The sequence below is a fragment of the Arvicanthis niloticus genome, chromosome 13, assembly GCF_011762505.2.
Source record: "Arvicanthis niloticus isolate mArvNil1 chromosome 13, mArvNil1.pat.X, whole genome shotgun sequence".
Lineage (NCBI taxonomy): Eukaryota > Metazoa > Chordata > Mammalia > Rodentia > Muridae > Arvicanthis > Arvicanthis niloticus.
The window spans coordinates 47,400,701-47,422,112 of NC_047670.1; the positions used below are offsets into that span (position 1 = coordinate 47,400,701).

Genomic DNA, 21,412 nt, shown 5'->3' on the forward strand with positions numbered 1-21,412 from the left:
GACACCAGGCATAGGAAGGAGGTTTGGACCAACATCCCGAAATCAGGATGAGGGTAACAGAGGCTTCATTATAAATCCCCAAATTTCAGCTGTTTCAGAATGTTCTTTCAATAACTCCCAAGATCAACCTGAGGGTTCTGACAGGTGAATAAGACAAGGAATCCCTCCCAGATTTATCCCCTCAAGACAGATGTGCAGCTTGGTTTTCATGAGGGTTCCCCCCAAAACTAGAGCAGGTGGTATTCCTAACTCTGTTGCCTGCCTGTGGATCCTGTTCCCCTAACCTGGTAGCCTTGTCTGGCCTCAGTGTGAGAGGATGCACCTAGTCCTACAGTGACTTGGTGTGCCAGGGTGGGGTGATATCCAACGGGGGTCTCTCCTTTCTCAGAGGAGAAAGGGAAGGGAAAAGGAAGAGGGGTTGTGAGATGGGGACTGGGTCGGGGGGGGGCTACAATTGGGGTGTAAAGTGAATAAGTAAACAAAAACAAAGGATTTGTGGGACTCCTGTGTGATGTTTAATCTTGATTTGATAATGGGATAGAATTTACAGCCACCATAGCAACACACCTCTAGATGAGCCTATGAAAGTGAGCATCTCCAGAAAGGTGGAAGTGGAAAAGGAAGGCCTAACCTAACGTGGGATCCCAGGGTGGGATTCTGGACTGAATAAGAAAGAAGGAAATTAACCACATTCATCTCTCTCTTTCCAGACCACAGACACAACCTGCCTAGCCACTTGTCGGTTCCTGTTGTTCACTGCCTTTCCTACCATGTTGAACTATCTACTCAGACTGTGAACCAAAATAAACCTTTGTTTCATAAGATGTTTTTGCCAGGTATCTTTATCACAGTGAGAAGAATAATTACCACACCATATTAAAACAGTTTGCCCATTAATTCAGTTAAGGTTGACAGAGCAACACACATATAAGTAGGTCCTGGGCCAGAACAAAGATTGACACCCACAATAGCCAAAGTGTGTTTAGCTGTCAATTCTGAATCGTGTTTGTAAGCTAAAACAATACCAAGTCTAAACCCTTAACTGAGTTGAGACAGAAGATTCGATGCTTCAATTTCGGTACATCCGGGTCTCAAGGCCCTTTGCACTGGCAACCTTTGAGTCTCTGCACACCAGTGTTGCCTATGATCCTTTCTGCCTCCCCCTTCAGGCATCAGAATCTGTCTATTGTTTGGGGAAATTTCCTTTTATTCCAGTCAAAGTGCTTCTCATGAATGTACACACTTCCCTGGCTAGCAGCTGGCAAGAGAAAGGCCTGGGTCACCTGGGACTTTATTGTTTCCTTGGATCCTGGAATCTGATGACAAGAACAAGTGCACAGACTTCCACCATCCGTGCTAGGAAAGGGAGTGTGTTCCCCGGCAAGGTGGCTGTGTTTGGAGATGCAAATAGCCATCTGTCCACAGAAGAGTACTCATATGTTGAGGTGAGAAAGATACTGTCTGTCACTTTGCCACATTGACCCAACTTTTCCCAAGGTCCAGCTTTTCAGTCTCATGAGTTAAGCACTTCCCCAGCCCTCTTTTTCAAAGGGAAGTAGATTCAGCATGAAGCAAAATTGTATCAGGAACTGAGGGGCTGCCTCTGTATAAACAGCCAGGGATGCACAGCCACAAAAGCATCTCCTACAGGAGGACCTAATTGAGGATTGCTGACGCAGACAATGCCAGCCAATCAGGAACTGCTGTTTAGACCCGATGCTTTCTTGGGACCAATGGGGTGCGGGTGGAGGGCATTAAATAGCTTACAACAGTGTTCAGGGAGCTCACCTGCTCCCTGAGTCTGTGGCGTTGACTCTGCAGGAAAACACCTCTAACCCCCAAGCACAGATAGGATCCAGCAGCAAGTAGTCTAGGGTATAGGCAACACAGAATCTTGCTGTATCTCACAAAGCTACAGACAGTCCCTCCTCTTTAAGGCTCTGCCTTCACTCCCCTGGCTATCCCCACGTCCTCGTCCTCTGGCTCTCTCCCCACCTAATCTCTTCCTCTTACCTCACCTTTGACTAAAACCTGACTTTAGATATGTATGGTTTCTGAGAATGAGCAAGTTTGAGCTCTCCTTCCAAAGGCCAACCTCCAAAATCCACCTCGGCACACACTAGCACAACCCTTCAGAGCCACCAATGCCATGGCCCTGGTAGGAAGATGGCTTCCCCGAACCAGTCCCTCAATTGTGTAGGAGAACATTCAAATGTCTCTTTTCTGCTTATTAGATTCTTCAAGGCATCTGAGGGCTGTCAGAGCACCAGGCCTCTTTCTTCCACATTTTCAGCGTGGAATTCTGCCCAGTTCATTCATAGATCAGCTCAAATTACAGGGGGTGTGAGGACACGGCGAGTATTTCTGTTTAATGTATTTTAAGAGTGTCTGCCCTGGTGAGGTGAAGCAATGCATATAAATAGTGATCTGGACTCCACGCTGTCCCAGGGGGCTCCCCTTTATCTGGGAGAGGATGAGAAGGCACATGGCAGGGCCTCTCTTCTGGGATAGCAGTGGGCTGACTGAGCAACAGGTCTGTAGAGAGCCACATTGACTTGCACTCAGTTCTGCCCACACAGCATTATTGCGGTGTTAGGGGAGCAAGTCTCTGTCCCAGCTTCTGTCACTTCAACTCTAAGAAGGGCACATTGATGAGACTCACCTGTGGCTTGGGGGGGGGGGGGAGACAAAGCAATTGCTAGTCCAGAGCCTGGTTGCTTGGCAATGGCAGGGGTGGGGGCCGCTAACAGAGTGGAGAGAGACAGAAGGGGAAAACTAAGGGCATGCATTTGGTGAGAAGGAGCTGTTGAAAGCAGAGAATCCTTGTTGGTATAATTGCACACTGGAAACTCTACACCACAGTATAATGATGCTCAGAGAACTTCATCCAGAGTCACAGGCCTCCCCAGTATCCATCAGCTGGTGCCTGATGGTTGTCTCCATTCTTGACCCACTCATGTCTCTTAAATGTCCCCAAAGACAGGAGCCCACCAGCTTGCCACACACTACATCCAGCTCAGCATTCCAGCACCCTAAAGCAGGATGGGGCTCTGAGACTGGAACCGTCTGGAGACTCGAACCATCTGTAGATAAGGCTGCTAAAGGGGGGCAAGGATTCTGTTCCCACTCCTGCTCCAACATTAGCTACAGTCAGGGTCCCTCAGGTGGGAGCCCTGCCTAAGGCATGTCTGTGGTCTGTGATCTGGCTCCCCACACTGTCTCTAAGGACCCATTGCATTCCCTCTGAGGGTAAGGAGGTTCTCTGTCTCTCTTTACTAGATTAAAATCTCCGACGACCTCCTTCACTCTGCGTGTGTGAATGGCTCTCATGTAGGACAATTGGATTCTTATAGCTTTAAACCTTCTTTGGGCTCTCTTAATCTAACCTCTCTCAGTCTGTCCCCAGCCTCTTGTATGTCCCACATGGCTTGTCACCACAGCTCACGATCCTCATTCTCCAGTCCAAAAGTCACTCTGCCTACAACACCATGGTGCTTTCTTTTCCTGACTTTAGGACTCTAAGAGATGACATATATCCTCTCCAGACAGACTCCTATACAGCCTTCAAAACCAGCTTTGGTGTCAGCAAAACAGTCCCCGAGTTTCTCAAGTAAGGAGTATGCCACCAACCTCCTCAAGCTCCCACACAGCCTGTTTATCACATTGCATAAGTGTATTAAAAGTGGCCGACTGGGCTTAGTGGTACTTGCCTACAATCTCAGCACCAAGAAAGCTCAGGCAGAAATAGTAAAAGTTCAATGACAGTGTAGGCTACATAATAGAACCTTGCCTCAAGAAAAGAGGTAACCTATTGACTGTGCTCACTGCTAAACCCCCCTTAGAGTTAGGGACTCTGTGTCTGGCCTGTCTTCCTCAGTGTCTGGAACAGTGAAGGATTTGAGTGGGTTCTCAGAGACTGAACAATAAAGAGCAGTACGTCCATGAGTTGAGTATCTGAGCTGCATATGTAGCTTATTAAAATGGAGTTGTTATTACATACATACATACATACATACATACATATGTGCATGCACACATACACACACACACATTTTTCCCAGAGAGCATGAGCTAGCACAAGTCACTCTCTTTGCCTAATTACCCAGGCATGGTTCTTTTCAACGAAAAGACAACCTCAGCTTCTACCAGGACCCTTCAGGTCTTCAGGATGAGCACACCGAGAACCAAAAAGAGTGGCCTGCAGTATGAGTCTCTCCTCATAGAACTGAGCTACAAATATGACCAAATGGAAGGGACCAAGAGGGACCTTGCATCGTTCACATAAAAGACTCTCTAGCCAATTTCCTGCAGAAGCTTGAAGCTTTGGCAAAGGCCAGCCTGCCAAGATCCGAGGATGTCATATTTGTTTGCTGACCAGGTGGTGTTCTGGCCTTCCATTTCTGGTCCCTAGGCTCCAACCCAAAAATCCTATGCAAGGCTCTGGAAACTGCACAGCTGCCCAAAAGAACTAAATTCAGACCGAGGCCAGTCTCATGACTACTGGCACAGCCCAGGCCATAAATTTAGGGTCCCAGGCTCAGTGGGAGGCCTCCACATGGCCAGGGTGCCAGAGTGCCTGGCAAGCAGATAGAACCTGCCCTGAACCTATATGCCAGGCTCAGTCCAGGCATGGCGCACACCCATAGCCCTTTCTCAATTTCCATATTTCATTGACTTATGTAAGTGCAATGTAAATTTAATTGCAATTTCAAGAATCTAACATCCCTATGAGTCAGGATTCAGGGATGGATTTCAACCTGAACAACTGGCTGAGTCTCTCATAGACCTAGAATTGTACAGACACTGATGGCTCCAAGGGGTCTAATAGAGAGCTCACTGCCTGGCCTCACAGGTATGACGAAGGGTGATTATAACAGGTGATTAAGTGTTGGATCATGGGGCACCTACAATTACAGCCAGATGGGTCTTAACTAGATTTCACCAGCATCTTAGTGGTCTCCCATCTGTTTTCCACTCAACCTTGCTGACAAAACTGGGGAGCCCCAGCACTGCATCCCAATGGGTTCACGGAGAGCATCGAACCAAGCAAACTAAAAGTGACATATAGATACCTTCCCCACGCCCTGCCTCCCAAGCCAGACACCACGATATAAAAATGTGTCTTTTCTCATCTGTCAACTGCTGTGCCCAAATTACTCAAATGTTGGATTTTCATTGACATGTGTGTTTAGCTAAGGATACGGTTATATAGCGACATTCCCTAGACTGCACCTCCAGAGAGAAGACGGAGAAGGGCTGCTGGGCCTGTTGTACTTTGTCACAACATGCTGCTATCACCTTTATGAATTAAGTACACTACCGGGTAGGCATTTAAAGTAACATTTCCAGCAGCTGTATTTTTCATTCTTACCTGAATTACATCCACTTGCCTTCATGTAATTACACAGCTTTACCTTCTATCCGTCTGTGTGAGACATACAGATCTCTGTGGAATGCTAAGGGCCAGCGTATCGGACCTAGTCATGTGTTTGAATCCCAGTTCTCACATTTACTCATGGAATGTCCCCAAGCCTCCGTCGGGGCTCTGCAGAGGACAGCAACATAGCTGATCACACACCTAGGATCTGCCCAGGGACAAGTAGAACTCTGTCTCAGATAGGATCAGAAAGATTCAGGTTTTGTTTATGCAGAGCTCAAAAGTGTGTCCTGGGAAATGGATTCCGTTGTTCTGAGCACACCCAAAAGTCTAGAGAGTGACAGGGAGAGAGCTTCCATTTGGATGAAGGGAGAGCCTAACCGGAAGTCCAAGATCACACCACAGGCTGCTTTAAGGAGGTAGCAGTGGCACCCACCTCCCATGCAACAACAACGGTGCAGGGTCCTGTGAACAACATGGTGGATCTAGAACTCAGTAAGGGCCCAGCTAGGGCCCCACAGAGGACATTCAGAGAGCTCAGTGCAAAGCCCCTACAGCAGGGGTATTTGTTGTCAGAACCCTCAGGGGTTAGCCCAGACTCTCTTGGTGATGTTTGTGTTTCTGTTTTTACTTTATTTCCCTTGGCTGTTTTTCCCTGTGGTAGGGGCATGTAACACGAGAGCTGCTCTCCTGCCAGACTGCCAGATCTGACACACTATTATCAGATCCAGGCACACTGGGTAAGACAGCAGCTCGAGCACTGTAACCGATCCTTGCTGGCCTAACTGAAGCGTTAGACCCATGTTTCCAGTAAAAATCTCATCTGATTTGGTGCTGTGGTGTGCTTGCTTTTTCTCGACTTCCTGGCACTGGCGGAAGACTACAGCCCTGCAATTTAGCTCCTGGGCAGACCAGGCCAGCTGCAATTACCCAACATCCACTAATATACTGTCTCTCTAGAGATGGTTCCAGCCAAAAGTTTTAAAAGATATTCTCTCCTGTGTACCCAGATATAGCCGGGGGCTATAAAAGTTGTGATGCCAGGCACTAGGAGCAGACAAGTGACTGCAGGTACATGTGGATGAGAGGAAGGCATTAGGATTAGGGACCTGGTACGGTTTGTAACAGGCCGCTGCATGGCTTCTGGCAGTATGTCTTCAGGGCCATAGTAGACAGGCACTGTTGCACTCACTCACACATTCACTGGGTGTCTGCCAAAAAACAAACTTCCTTTGTGCATGCTGATGGCACTCCAGTTGTTATTTTCTCCTGAATCCTCAGTCCCAATGTGTCCTGAGAACCAGCACTCTGCCCATAACCTAGGAACCAGAAATTTTATTCCTTGGGGATCATCTAAGGTACATTCTTGCATGTATCTCTGCACCCAAAGATGCTCAAGGCAACCGCACAAGGTCAGCAAGGCCAGGCAGGCTCTTCCATTTGCAGGGTGCTCAGAGGCAACCTGAAATGTTATGATCAAAGAACAAGTGACTGATTTCACTGACTTATAAAGCTGAGAGGTGGTCTCGTATCAGAAAATGCATTCATTCAGGTATCAATTATACAGTCATCCACATTCTCATTAACTCAGTAAGCCTTGTGCTGGCCCCAGACAGGTACAAAGAAAGATACTTCAGCCTGGCCACTTTGCCTTAGATGCTAATAATTCTGCCCCCAATACATATACATATGCATATGTACGTATCTGTGTGTATTCTCTGTGTGTGTGTCCCTCCACACACACACACACAGTCCCTCTGTCCTAGTACCTCATGAGACCTAGTTTCTCATACTTGGTCTTTAAAGGCCAAGCAAACAAGTCAACACCATTCTCCAGATCTCCTTTTGCTCATCTGTAAAATGGACAAAAACCACTGCCTTCATCTCACCAGGTTTTGTGACTATTTTTTGTCAAACAGCTTGGCCCAGTATCAATTTTTGAATAGAGACTGGTTAAACAATCCTCAGGCACCTTTCCTCCTCTGAAATATCCATACAGGCCTTTCTCACCTTCTGGTTCTATTAGTGAGCAACAATAATATGTTGAGATGTTTCCCCAGCATAGGGAGAAGGGCTTCTTTGACATGAAAATGGCTTTTTCATCCCCCTGGATTTGCTCTGCTAGTGTAATATCTCTCTGGTATTTGTTAATAAACTCATAAGTAGAGGAACATGGGCCATTCACATTCAATGCCACGATAATCACACACCAGTGTTAGCCTCTGTCAAAACCATCAGCAACAGGAACACTGAAGAAAGGAAGGAGGAAATTCTGGACTGGAAAGGTTATGCTTTCAAATGGCTGGATATCAAGCTAGCAAGAGCCCTTAAAAGCTCATCTTACCTCAGCACTCAGATTTAAAGTTGCCTTTCAAATGCCCCAGGAAGTGGCTATCCAGCCTTCATCTGAATCTTCCCCACAGTGAAGGAATCACCACCTAGAGAAGAGTTAACTGGATGCTGTTTCCAACTGACCTGGAATCCAGAGTTCAAGGAAACTGCCCCACTAGTTCTAATTTAACCTATCATGCAGGTCAGCGTCTATTGCCTGGGACACCCCAGGGCACAAGGGTCACCTGCCTTTCCCTCTCCATACCAAAAGACTTTTCTATGAGTTATTAATCTTTTCTTCAAATACGGTTTTCTGTCCCAAAGACATCTCTAGGATGCATATCCACTTACATGTGACTCTCTTACAGTTGGCTCAAACATAGAGAGAGTTGAGTTAGTCGTCAGGCTAAGGCAGACACACTTGAGGGTCATCCCAATGTCACGGATGACCAGGGAGCCTATGCACACCTGAAGTGGGCATCATTTCTCCGATAGCCATCGAGGACCTTGCAGGGATTCAAGGAGACAGGATACTGTGCATGAAATGTAAACACTTGACATTAGTGAGTAACACAAATGGCCATGGAAGAGTTGAAGTCTCTGTGGGGCAAATTGGCTGGCACGCCACTCACTACCATTATGGAGATGCAAGAACATATGAGAATGTGTTGAAACTTTGAACACATCTCAGTAAAACAAGATACAAATTCATTTCTGCTGCAAACATCTCTAAGGGCCCATGACCAGAGTCCCTCTGGAGCCCTGGAAAGGAGTCCATCCAATCTCTTCTCTAATAACATAAGGGTGATGACTCTCTGTGGCTTCTCAGGAGCAGTGTTGAGGAGAGGCCCCAGGTTCAGGAGACAGAAACGAGCTAAGATCAAATGTCTAGCCACTTCCCTTGTTAAGGAATCAATCGCTCCTAGTACCTTCTCTTGACCAACGAGGAAATGGTAGCTCTCTGGGTACAGCCCTTAGCTGAGGGCAGCCAATATAAGGAAACTGTACAAGGAAACAGTATAAGTCAGGGCTGGGCCTTCACAGAGCAGATCACTAAGCCCTGTGTAGCTTCTGTCTCTAACAGATCAGAGCCCTGCAGAAGAACTTCCTAGAACAAGTAGGAAGTTCTAATCCAAAAGAGATCTTTTGATTGATTTTTCTAGCCTTTCCCCAGACACATGTCAGTGAGAGGCAGATGGGGAGCCAGGATGACACATGAAGCACCAACACATCCCAAAGGGTCTGAAGAATGACAGGGATGGTTATGGTGATGTCTGGGGACATCCAAATGCCAGAGAAGCATGTCTGCCTGTCACCACCGAGTCTGTCCACACACAAACCAATCCAAGTTAAGCTTCATTGGTGGAGACATGAATCCCTGGTCTGCTATGGAACTTGATATTCAGAAGCAAACAGACTAAGGCGCCTACCTCTCTGGTATCAGGGTTGGACAACAGCATGCTCAAAAGGGAAAGAAATCTAAATTTAGACCAAGAAGACAAAGCCTCCTTACCCATCAATACCAAATCAAAAAGAGGCTATACTTGCTACCTCCACTCCCCCAGGGTCCGTTCACCCACCAGAGGCTGGCACATCCCAACGACTCTAAACACCAACTCCAATGGGCTCTGGTGATGGCTACTGTGACCTCTTAGCTCTCTCTGCCTTCTTGGACAGCTCCTAAGAATCAATCAGGTACAGACATAGGGATTTTTTTTTTCCCTCTGAGGCTCAAGAAAAGTTTGTCTCCTTCATACTCCGGAGGTTCCCCAAAGTGCTTCAACAGGAAGCTGACCAGGGATGCCAGGAGCACTACAGCTAGCTCTCGTGCTCCCTTGCCCCTCATTGTGAGCCTATGACCCACAACACAGGCAGTTGAGAAAACTGGGCCTTACCTGCCAGGGAGATGTTCAAGGGGTCCAGTCTGGGCTTGTGTCCTGGGATCAGAACTACTGGAAGCAGGGTTCAAGGAAGATGCCAGTCTCAGGCAGTCTCCTTCTGGGATTCCCCTGTAGCATACAGACACCCTGCCTGCCACTGAAAAAAAAAGTCCTAACACTCCTCAGTCTCCAGGCAAAATGTGGGAGTCTTCTCTTAGACTATAGGTTCAGAAACAGAGCTAGCTTTCAAGGCAGCAGTTGGAGGGAAAAGCTGAAACTTACAGAGAAGAATGGCAAGTGTGTGAGAGAGGGCAAAGCAGAAAAGGGCCAAGCAGGTCCTCGGGGAGAAGCCACAGCCCTCTCCAGCCTGTGCTGTCCAGGAACAAAGCTGTCCCGGGCCTCCCCAGGGGCTCACTGGCCGGGTCTCTGGGTTTCCCCTGCTAAGAGCTCCCGGCACAGGGGGAGGAGCCGGTAGTGGGCGGGGTCGTGGACACCGGCTGGGGCGGGGCTAGAAGGGGAGGGCTCTGCCTTAATCCCTTTGGGAGCCTAGGGGGCGGGGCCTGGGCTGATGGAGATCCGTGACCCTAGAGGATACACTCTGAAGGAGGTCAGGGCCAAGACAGAGAAGGAGAGGAGGCAGGCGGCTGCGCAAATAAAGGTTTTGATGTCTCAGAGTCAGCGAGGCCTTGAGAAGCTCAGGAGAGCTTTAACAACTGTCCAGTTAAGGACTTCACTAGATATTTTGGCCCCTTTAAGAGAGCTCTGAAATAACACATTGAGTTTAGAGGCAGCTGTTTGGGACCAGTTTGGAAAGTTCAGGAGCTCGGGACTGGGGGAGGGGCATGTGTGCATGGCGCCCCTTGTCCAGCCTCACACTTCTTTCTGAAACAAAAACATAAATACACTTATCAGTGCCCGAGACTCTTTCCACAAATAACCCTATTTAGAAAACCCTCACTCCTCGTTGGAGCCTTGGGAAAACCAAGGGCTCTGACTGGGTTGTCTGTCTTGGAGGAGAGAAAGAGCCTTGATCATTCACCAGTCCAGTGTCTCCATCAAGGCAGGGAGGGAGCCCAGGTAGGGCTGATGAGGTCACCAAGGGAAGAGCAGGAGCAGGTGCTGGCCCAGATGCCCTTTGACTTTTTGTTTTTCTGAGCACTGATCCTAAAAATGGGCCAGGCAGGGTATTTTGAAATGGGCAAGATGAGAACATTGCTTAATTGGCAAAGTCCCTCCCACCCTACACTCAATCAGTCTCCTAAGCTGCAGTGTCTTTATTTGGCTGCCTGGGTAGCAACATTTATAAACAGACACACCGGGCTCTTCTGTGACCAAGGGACTCACAGTTGCAACCCGCACCTTTTCCTTTTTTTTTTTTTTTTTTTTTTTTGCTTTATGTGTTTCAGCTACCCCCGTGGCAGTGTTAAGTGCCGACTAAGTGGACCAGAGCCTGGGACAGGCTTGACGGTGGTCACTCGACAATGTGCAGTGATTTATAACAATGGCTAGATAAACCAATGTGACTCTGTAGGTTTACTCACAACCTATGGGGGGTGGGTTGGATAAAAATTACATAAGCCGTTGTGTCTCCCATCCGGGTGGTAGAAAAGGAGAATGATAACCAGGTCGGAGATGTCTTGGGGCTTGTCCTGCTTTAGATATGGTAGACACATAAATGAAGAGTAAGAGAAACTGGGAAAGTCTGTTGGGCAGGTGGAAGAGCCAGAACAAAAGTCCACTAAAAATGGACTTGGCATTCTTGTGAGACAGCTGTAATGGGGTTCCCAGAACGGCTTTTCCAGTCTGGTATCCCTTGTGATAAACCTGTCCTAGTTTTGAGGACAGAGCCCACCCTCATTATGAACCCCTGCAGCACAGCTTTCTTGTGGCCCAGCATATCCCTCTTCCCATCCAGTGTTTCCGCACAGCACTCCTGAGATCGGCTAGTGGGCGGAGCTTACCCAGCACTGGTATTCCGGTAGTGCTCCCCTCCCTTGATTTGCAATTTTATTTTTATTTTATTTAACACACACTCGCTGTACAATTTTGAGGGATGAGGTGTGAAGTTTCTACTCCATTCACAGTCTGCTCTTCCAAGGTACCACACAAATATCTCCATCATCAGGAGAACCCTGCAAGCCTGTGTAGATGTTAGGGTTCCAGTGCCCCCAGTAGAAGAACCCTGCAAGTCTGTGTAGATGTTAGGGTTCCAGAAGAGAGGCGGGACTGCCTCTCCCATCAGCCCTGCTACCATGGTCTCAGTCCAACTGTCTGTGTGAAAATAGCTCATGGCTTTGATAGGAGTGGCTCTACCACAACGCACAGAAACAGAGGCAACTGCTGTTTTTCTCACTGCTGCGCTGACAGGCCATCAGGCCAGACAGAGGCAGTAGTGAGCAGGTGTTCTGGAAAGTCTCTTCCAAAAGTACTCCATCTCACTTTCCTCCTGCTTTGAACCACTTCTTGGCCAGGATGACAAAACCAACACACATCTGAGATGTGCTAAACAGGAATAGAATATCTGTAGACAGGTCTCTATACCCCCAGATACAAGGATACGCACTGAACAGAGAGTTAAAAAAAATGTCTCCCCCGGGGACATATTTTGTTGTTGTTTCTTTTAATCATGGTGATAATTAACATGAAAGATAAATAAAGCAGACAGGGTTCAGGCATCACTAGTCACAATCTGTTTCTCAGTTGCTAAAATTCCTTCCCAGGATAGGGGCAGAACGAACTACAATGAGCCGGCTATCTACAGTGTCATCAACACACTAAAGTACAATTCCATCCGGCTAACCCTGGAGAACCTACCAATTTATTGGGCTTACATATAAAGCACAGGTGAGGGGTATCCTAAGAGGAGCATGGGCAACCCCAAGGCAGCCTCACTGGGAAGTCTTAACCCAGTGTAGGTGATGGCTCCCCCATAACTACGTAGAAAGAGCCTACCCTGTTCCCAGTCCTCCCCAGCCATACTCTAGTCTCTACCCTAGACCCAGAGGCCCTGTGCAACTAGGGCAAAATTGCATACAATGGCTGGAACCTGAGATGAGGATCCAGTAGTCCTTCTCCTCCTCTGAGGGAAGATCAATATCCCATAGGGCAGTCGTTATGGACACTGTAGACACAGCAGATCTCGAGAAGACAGTAGCAATTTAACCTGGAGAAAAGCACCTTTCATCCCTGAAGCATCTTGTATTTCATATTCAAATAAAAGCCTCTGTGTATCTACCTATCTCAGTCCTCTGGACCAGGGATCTCAAAGGTTGTCATGAGTCACTGGCCTTACAATGCATCCTTTGGTAGTCTCTGGAGGAACCAGGTTCAGGCTGTTGTCAGCCCTTACTCATCCCCTGACCATGGATCTTCACCATGGATCCTTGCTGTCAACACAGGCTTGCCTCTAGCAGATATTTTTTCTGTTAAGGGTCCTCTCATAGTATCCCTAACCCCTTTCTCATCCTGACCTGAAATGTAAGCTTCCTGAGGGAAGGAAGAAGATGTGAATGCTTCATTGAGACCCTCAATTAGCATGCCTATAAATATATGTTGACTAAATACATGAATGGTTGGATTGCGTGTTTACTTGGCAGTCATTGGCTCATTACATTTTCAGCTGGCTCTTTCTCCATGGGTTTGGATTTTGTCTTTCCCAACTGGATTATATAACTTCATGGGGCAGGAGATGTGTCTCGGTCTCAGAACATCCAGAATTGCTGTGCACACAAGAGCACTGCAATTAAAGGGAGATGTAATTTTTTCCCAATTATTCAGTGCTCAGTTTTTAAACTCCTCTGAGATCAGCTAAAAACATCCCTCAAATCTGTTTTACAAGAATGCAAAGTTGAGTAGGGTTTCTTAATGTGCTAATTTGTTTTAAATTAGTGTATGACCTACAAGTTCTGTTTGGTGGATTCAGCTTCGGTTTTATTACATTTATTCATTTTTAGGGAGTCAATCATAATAATACTCTTGTTTATTTCATTCAAATTATATTTGTATTTGGTTTTTAACACACAAGCATTTTATCAAACCATTAAAAAGAAAAGTTAGTTTTGCAGCATTTCACAAACTCTCAGAAACCAGACTGACCCAGTACAAAGCCTGCCACAGCTTCCTGGGCCACTTGCCATGAGAACATGGGCCTCTGTGTATGTGGGCCTTGGGCATCTGACTGGGATCCCACCTTTAGGTGGAAGCCCTGCAGCCTGTGTGGCCTCTGACTGTCCACATGAAGTCAGGACCTCCGCACTTTTCCGTGATTGATTCTGAGTGAGAACAGCCACAGCTGAGAATAAATACGTACGCTTCCCTAGTAACAAGGAGGCATGCCCAGCCTATAGTGTTAGGTGCCTAAGTCAGCCCCCATCCAAGCCTTCTCAAAGTGTGTAATAGGACATGTTTAAAATGGATCTCCAACTCAGAAGTTCTGGTTAATCTCCACCCTCCACCTGCCCCTACATGTTCAGCCCTCTTTAATCCCACTGAGACTTCCCCACATGCGTAGAATGAGACAGCAAACCCTGGAGCTGCCATATTTCCACCTGCACCAGACCTGTTCATCCTTCCCATGGCTGGACCCAAATATAGAGCTATTGCCGAAGTGATCTCCTCCCCTCAATCCCAGGTGCTCACTTCCTTTCCCAGACTTTCTATTGCCTTCCCGACAGGTGTGCCCTCCTGAAATGTTACATCTTCTCCCTCTGAAAGCATGCCTCTGATCTCCAGTGGGCTTCATTATCTGGAGCAGATTTTATAGTTATTATTTTTTCTCCTCAGCCAAAAACAAGATTCAGAAGGATAGGGGACTCTGCCATTGCTGTTCCCAAAGCAGGGAAGCAGTATACAATGATGAAGCCTAGCCATTGTTTTGATATTCCTCTTAGGACTTCCTAAGGTCCCCCCAGAAAACAGTAATGATGCCACCATTCACAGACACTGGTAAAAATGTCTGTGGCCGGAAACAAATCCAGACATCTCAGAGGCATCTTGTTTCTGATGTGGATCACACCTGGTAAGATGATGGTATCCTCAAGGCAGGAATCTGGTGAAAAATGTTTAAGTTTGGCAGGAGCTAGCTAGAAGGGACGGAGCCTGGCTTCCAGCCCAGGTCTGTCTTTTCCTTTGCACTTCTCTGTGCTAGCCTGAGAAATGACTTCAAATTTTCTGTTCAGGGAAAGATATTTGTGAGTGTCTACTCACAAACCAAATTTTTATTTCACAGGAACTCAGAGTTTCTTTCCCACGGGCTCTTTTTCTATTTTCTCTCCGAAGTAACTCAAGCCAAGGGATGACACCACCAGCCACTGAGTGGGGCTTCCAAGCCCAAAGCTTTCTTCTTGATGTTGTTTTAATCTTTGAATGCATCCATTTATAGTGTGTGTGTGTACATGGATGTGCATGTGTGCATGTATCATAGCATGAGACTCAAAATCTGAAGACAGCCTTAGGTGTTGGTCCTTGCCTACAACCTTATTTGAGAGAAGGTTTTTTATTATTCAATACTCTTGCATCGGGCTAACAGAACTATGAGCTTCAATGTTTCTCCTGTCTCCCCCTTCTGTCCTCTAAAGTACCCTGGGATTACAGATGTGTTCTCCTCTATCTGGTTTAATATGTACTCTGGGAATCCGAACTCCAATCCTCTGACATACTTGTGTGGCAAGCATTGAATCATCTCTCCAGCCTCATTTCTTTAATTTACAACTTATATCAGTTCCTCCAATGTCAATAACTCCTTTTAAAAAAAAACACCCATGTCCCCTCCTTGGTAATCATGGGCATAACAGGATAAATTGCATCTGCCCCTGGATCAACCGTATCATCCCTCATCATCTTACTTGGCAGCACCTTGAGTTATAAACTTCCACTTTACAGGAGAATAAAGTGAATTTCCTAGGTTTGTTTGTTGGTTAACTTACCTGGGAGCTAGGAAAAGGCTGAGCCACTCCATGATTCTGAAATCAGTCAAATGGCAGTGATTGTAGCAGCATCAATAACAGTGACAGTTATGTTTCTGGTGATGCATTGTTCATGAGAAATAATATTCCCAAACATGCCTACATCAGCCCCTCATTGGAGAGATAGAATTCGAAATAACCAACATATTAGCACAAGGACATTATCAAATAAATGATGACAAGTCACTCCAGTGGTGAGATCAGGGTTATACTCATAACCATGTCAAGATAACCATAGTATGGTATTAAATAGGAGAGAGAGAGAGAGAGAGAGAGAGAGAGAGAGAGAGAGAGAGAAACAGAGACAGAGAGAGACAGAGAGAGACAGAGAGAGAGACAGAGACAGAGGATAGTTTATAAGGCAGCACTCCTCATCTCTCCTTTCAAAGATCACCTCAGAAATCATTTTCTGTGACTTTATGGAATTTTTTGCACTTAGTATATTCAGACCATTGCAGATGCAGATACCTCCTGTTTTAGGAAGCAGGGACATATTCCACAAACCCCATTCTTCAGCGTCACTTCCTCACCCAGCCACGTACCTTGGGCACCTACTAACATCAGACTGTTTAAACCTGGCTCACTCTGCCAACGACTACCTTGTGCTCGCTTTGTCTTTACACTCATCCCACAGATATTTAGTGCTTGTTCTATGCCAGGTGCTACGCTGGAGAGAGCTTCACCCAGCTTCCTACACTGCTGTTTTCTTTACGAGTTCTCAACTGTTAGATGTCTCTTTCCATTTCTTTTCCGTAGTTAAAATATACTGCAGTATACAATTTTGTGGACACAGCTGGTACACTAAATCCGTGGGTTCCATCTCCCTGGACTCAAACAATCATGTATTGAAATAGTGAACAAAATTGTATCTGGGTTGAGCATGCATAGACTTTCCTTGTTGTTTTTGAATAAATAATACGTTATAATAAAAATTTAAACAGAACTGCCTGGTTTTGGACACACTACAAGTAATAGGAAGATGATCTAAATTGGCCTATATGCAAACACCATCTTATATACGGAAACTGAACATTGCAGATTTGGGGGCTGCAAGAATGCTGGGAACAGCCCATGTCTCAGTCTGCCAAAAAATACCCCCAGGTTGTCAAAAAACGCATACAATTCCAGTTTTGATTGGCATATTTTTTTTCTGGATCACCTTAAATAGTAGACTTCAACAAAGAAGGGCTTCGTCTTGAGCAGGACAATGCCACAGAGAGTCTTTGGAGCTGCAATGCTAATCAATAAACTGGAGGATTGGGAGAAGGTACACATTCACATTTATCAGTTGTTATAAACAACCCACACACTAACTGACCTTGCCTGGAAGATGTGTGGGTATCCCTTGAATGTGCTAAAAATGGATGGATTAGGCCACACAGAGTCTACAGTATCATCCACATTGAATAGATGATAAGACTGAAGACAAGAGCTATTGAAGAACTGCTTGAAGCCTTGCTTAGCTTCGCTGACCAAGCAGTTTCCATAAGCAGCATCTTAGAGGGTGGGGAGATCAGAGCAGGAAGCTCAGGATTTGCAGGGTTACCAGCCAATGGTGAACCATTTTATAAAGTGGGAAATGTGGCCCAAAGGAATGACTTCTAAACTTTCCAAAGCCAGCTCTGGTTGCATAGAGTGGCATTATACATTCCTGTTGTTCAAACAAATAAATCTACCTGTCTAAATTGCATGCCTCTGTCTGTATTATAGGGATTATACCTCTTCCCCATCTGCTTCACAAGCATCCATTGTGCTCACCCTCTGGCTTAGCGGTATCAATTATTTTGACAAACTGCTTGTGCTCGCATGCCCTGCCTAGCTTTACACTCATTCACCTTTTACTGGGAGAAAGAAAAGCTTCTTAAAAATACTTACAGAGAGAAAATAAACCAGAGTGGGTGTCTGTGAGTGTAGGTGACCTCAGGCCCCAGCTAGCTCTTATACTCACAACCCAGCATCCTCTCTTACCCATCCAATATGCACTGAGCAAGTTAACTTTGAAAATGACCTTCAGAATCAAAGCCACCAACACGAAGAAGTCGTGGGAAAGCTGAGGCACAAGCAACCAAGGGGTAGGCATGGTCCCCCAGGCTCCAACAAGACATGCCCCTCCTCTTTTCTCCTTAAAGGCACCCTTCTTTCTTTGGGTACAATACAGTGAATATAGCTGGAATTCCAAACTGGTTGGGATATTCTTGCATTGTGTAGGCCACAATGAGCAGTTTTCTGTGGACCACAGGCTTCGCAGCATGGGAATTTACATGGCTAAAGATATGCTGTTAAGAAGGGGCAAGGGTTCCAGGGTTTTTTCTTCAGAAAACAGTCCCACAGATTTCGTTTGTCCTCAAAGCAGGTCTTCAGAAAATGCCCCACTGGCTGGGATACTGGGACCATGCCACATCTTGGCAGAGTCCCAGACATGGAAGGCTTATGGGTTCTGGGAGGGTTTAGTTATGGCTGAAGGCAAAGTGAGACAGGACCCCAAACTGGAGGTTCACTTTCACATTAGTACAGCTTGAGGGTCAATTTCTATACTTGTAAAAGGGAGGGCTTCAACGCTTTAAATTCTCTTTCATCTTTAGAATATTCTGTCTAGTACTGGCTGTAAACTACACAATGTCTTGAGCAAAACAAAGACTTAGGGTACCTTTGGCAAACAGTGGGGCAAAGTGCTATCAGAGGTGCAGAAATGCAACTCTCTTCTTGCACACTCAATCGAGGTATTATTGTGGTGTTTTTTTTTTTAATTTGCTATTTAATTTTGCCTAAGTAAAGGAAAATTAAATTTTTGCATAGATTGCAAGCGTGCTGTTCTCCATCTTTACTGTATGGTGACAATTTCAAAAGCAAAAGAAGAATCTTTAACATGCAAGCAAGCACTTGGATCACACAATTTCTGTTTCAGATTACTCTGTGGGTATGCATTTAAAACTATTTTTATATGTGCCTTGTTTATTTTTATTGGTGTTACTTATTATTTATTACTTTTATGGGGGTTTTGTCTGGATGTACATCTGTTTACCAGGTACATGCCTGGAACCTGCTGAAGCTAGAAAAGAAAAGGGGATCTTTTGGAGTTGGAGTTATAGAGGTGTGACTTGGGTTTGGGGCTTGAACCCACCCACATTCTCTGGAAGGGCAGATGATGCTCTTAATCATTGGGTCATCTCTCCAGCCACCATGGGTTCGTCTTTTGATCAGATTAGCTGAAAAATTGCAAAGATTTAGAATTTGTAGAATAGCTATGTCTGCTTCACAAGACGCACACACTCTTCCACGGCCTCTCTCTTCTATTTACTGGTCAGGGAGGAAGGATTCATGGGAAAGAGCTGTGTCTTACCCATCAGCCCCTCTTCCTCTAGGCCATCGTTTCTCAGCTTATAGGTCAGAACCCATTTTGGGGTTCACATATCAGATATTTACATAACAATTAATAGCAGTAACAAAATTACAGTCATTAAGTAGCAGCAAAATAACGTTATGGTTGGGCTCACCACAACATATAGACTTGCATTAAAGGATCACAGTATTAGGGAGGATCGCAGAATCACTGATACAGGCTGTCATCTTCCAAATGGGTGGGACAACAACAGGATCAGAAAGGATGTTGCAAGGTTACCTGGCTATCTGTGGATCTTATAAGGCCACTACCTTCTCAGGTGTTATATTAGTTTTTAATCACTATGGATATACACTTGAGAATAAAACTTAAAAAAAAAAAAAAAAAACAAGGAAGGCTCTACTTTGACTTATGCTTTCAGAAGCTTCTATTAGCCAGTCCCATTTCTTTAGGGCCCTTGGTGAGTCACAATATGGTATCCAGAGGGCAGTACAAAGCTGCCCAAGTCATGCTAGCCAAGAGAGGGTACACGGGGAGGCAGATAAGCAAGGAAACATACATTTGAAGAGCTTGTCTGTTTTCTCTAGTTAGGTCTTACCTTACTTCAGCAAAGCTCCACCTCCCAATTACAACACCAAGCTTTGAATTCATCAGTGGGCCCAATGGTTAGGTCAGAGACTTCATGGTTAATTCAAAATGCTTCTCGTCTTGAGTGTTGCACTGGGGAATGCAGCCTACAATATGGGAGTGGGAGTTTACCAGTGACTAAGAGTAACACATGGTCTGTGTCAAGAGACCCATAGTCCTCAGGATCACAGTGCTTCAAACCTACCTGCTGTTGACCCCAGATTTCTTAGCCTCATTCTGCTCGTGAGCACAGAGACCCTTCAGCTTTTGCTCCGGGGCTCTCTGAGAAATATGCAAATGGACTGCAAAGAGAGGAAGGCGGAACACTGAACACATCGACATTTACACACCTGTTCTCCTGTCCCACCAGACTTCTAATTATATGGCACAAAATTATAGATAAAACTACTAATAATTTCAAGATAGTGACAGTAGAGTTTTGTACCAAGTTTGAGGCTCCTATGAGTATGGTGTTTCATGTTACCACCTACACCTCAAACCCAGGAAGCTGGTCCTCTCCACTACTTCCATCACCTCCCACCTCTCCAGGACTTGGCCTACTCTTCTGGACCCAGACCCTCTACAGGGATAAAGAAATCCAGGACACATATTCACCTGTTACTAGGCAACCTCACTAGAGTGTTTTGAACTCTCTTATTGCCAGTTTCTTCATCTGAAAATTAAGGCTCTTACAGAAAGTACTTATGATTATCATAAATGTATCATTAAATTAAACCAGGGAAACATCTGGCGTGCACCAAGATGCTTATTTTAACACCCACAGCAGTATCTTTCCAGGTGGCTAAGAGATAGAAGCAAGTTCCTGTGGGCTGGGCAAAAGTTGGCTCCAAATATTAGTTTTAGAGCCAGAAATGATGAAACATACCTGTAATCTCAAATACTCCGTGGGGTGAGACAGGAGGATTATAAAGTCAAGGAAAGCCAGAGCAACTTAGTGAGCCCCTGCCTCACTAATAAAATTTAGAAAGAGCTGGAAATATAGCTTTAATAACCAACTACTTGCAAAGTATAAATGAGACCCTGTCTTCAGTCACTAGTAACAGGCATGCATACACACACATGCACACATATTGTGAGTGTGGTGCCCTACCTGGGATGGTGGTCCTGGGTTTTATAAGAAAGCAGGCTGAGCAAGCCATGGAGAGCAAGCCAGTAGGCAGCACCATCCCTCCGTGGCCCCTGCATCAGCTCCTGCCTCCAAGTTCCTGCCCTGCTTAAGTTCCTGTCTCATCTCCCTTTGATGGCAAACTACAGTATAGAAACAAAAGTCTAATAAACCCTTTCTTCCTCAAGTGTCTTTGGTCATGGTGTTTCATCCAAGCAATAGTAACCCTGACTCAGGCAATGGAGAATGATGATAAAGTGATTATTTGGGAAATAGCAAGTCAGATGAGCTGCAGTAGATTCTTAGCACAGGAATGCTGTGTACCTTTCATAGATTCCCTAATCCTGTGGCCCACTGGACAGCACTTCCTGAACTATTCGTACAAGCAAAGTTTTCCTAAGAACATTCCGAAGAGCGTAATCTTGTACCTCTGAGCCAGCAACTAGAGGAGATTGGTGCTAAGGTTTGGCTGAGGAGGTATGGGTTGGAACCACCTTCCAGTGCGCCTCAGTGGGGGCCAGAGCCCAGTATCCAGAAATGAAAAGAAAGAGGGTAAGGGTTGAGCCTGTCCATGAAAGCCCATAGCACCTGGAAGCCATAAGAACATTCCAGGAGGAGACTTGTCTCTCCACATGTGATAGAAGTCAGATTCTTCCACTGCCCCAAACCAAGCATAGTCTTACTGCTCCATCTTCCAGAATGTTTCCAGAGATCTAGCCCTATTCCCCAGAGTTTTGATATCCTAGGTCTTCTCAAGGTAAAAGTCTG

The 21,412-nt window shown here is 45.8% G+C and overlaps 1 protein-coding gene across 5 annotated transcripts in view; it reads right to left on the reverse strand.

Moving 5' to 3' along the window:
• Nucleotides 1-10,029, reverse strand: part of Col22a1 (collagen type XXII alpha 1 chain) — a 235,361-nt gene extending 225,332 nt beyond the window's left edge. For 3 of the 5 annotated variants that reach the window (XM_076911446.1, XM_034516770.2, XM_076911443.1), the window contains exon 1: nt 9,604-10,029. The gene's annotated coding sequence lies outside the window, so the exon portion shown is untranslated. Of the gene's footprint in view, nt 1-8,059; nt 8,215-9,603 lie in introns of all 5 variants that reach the window. The other 2 variants (XM_076911444.1, XM_076911445.1) reach the window with 2 other exon arrangements.
• Nucleotides 10,030-21,412: the final 11,383 nt, after the last annotated feature.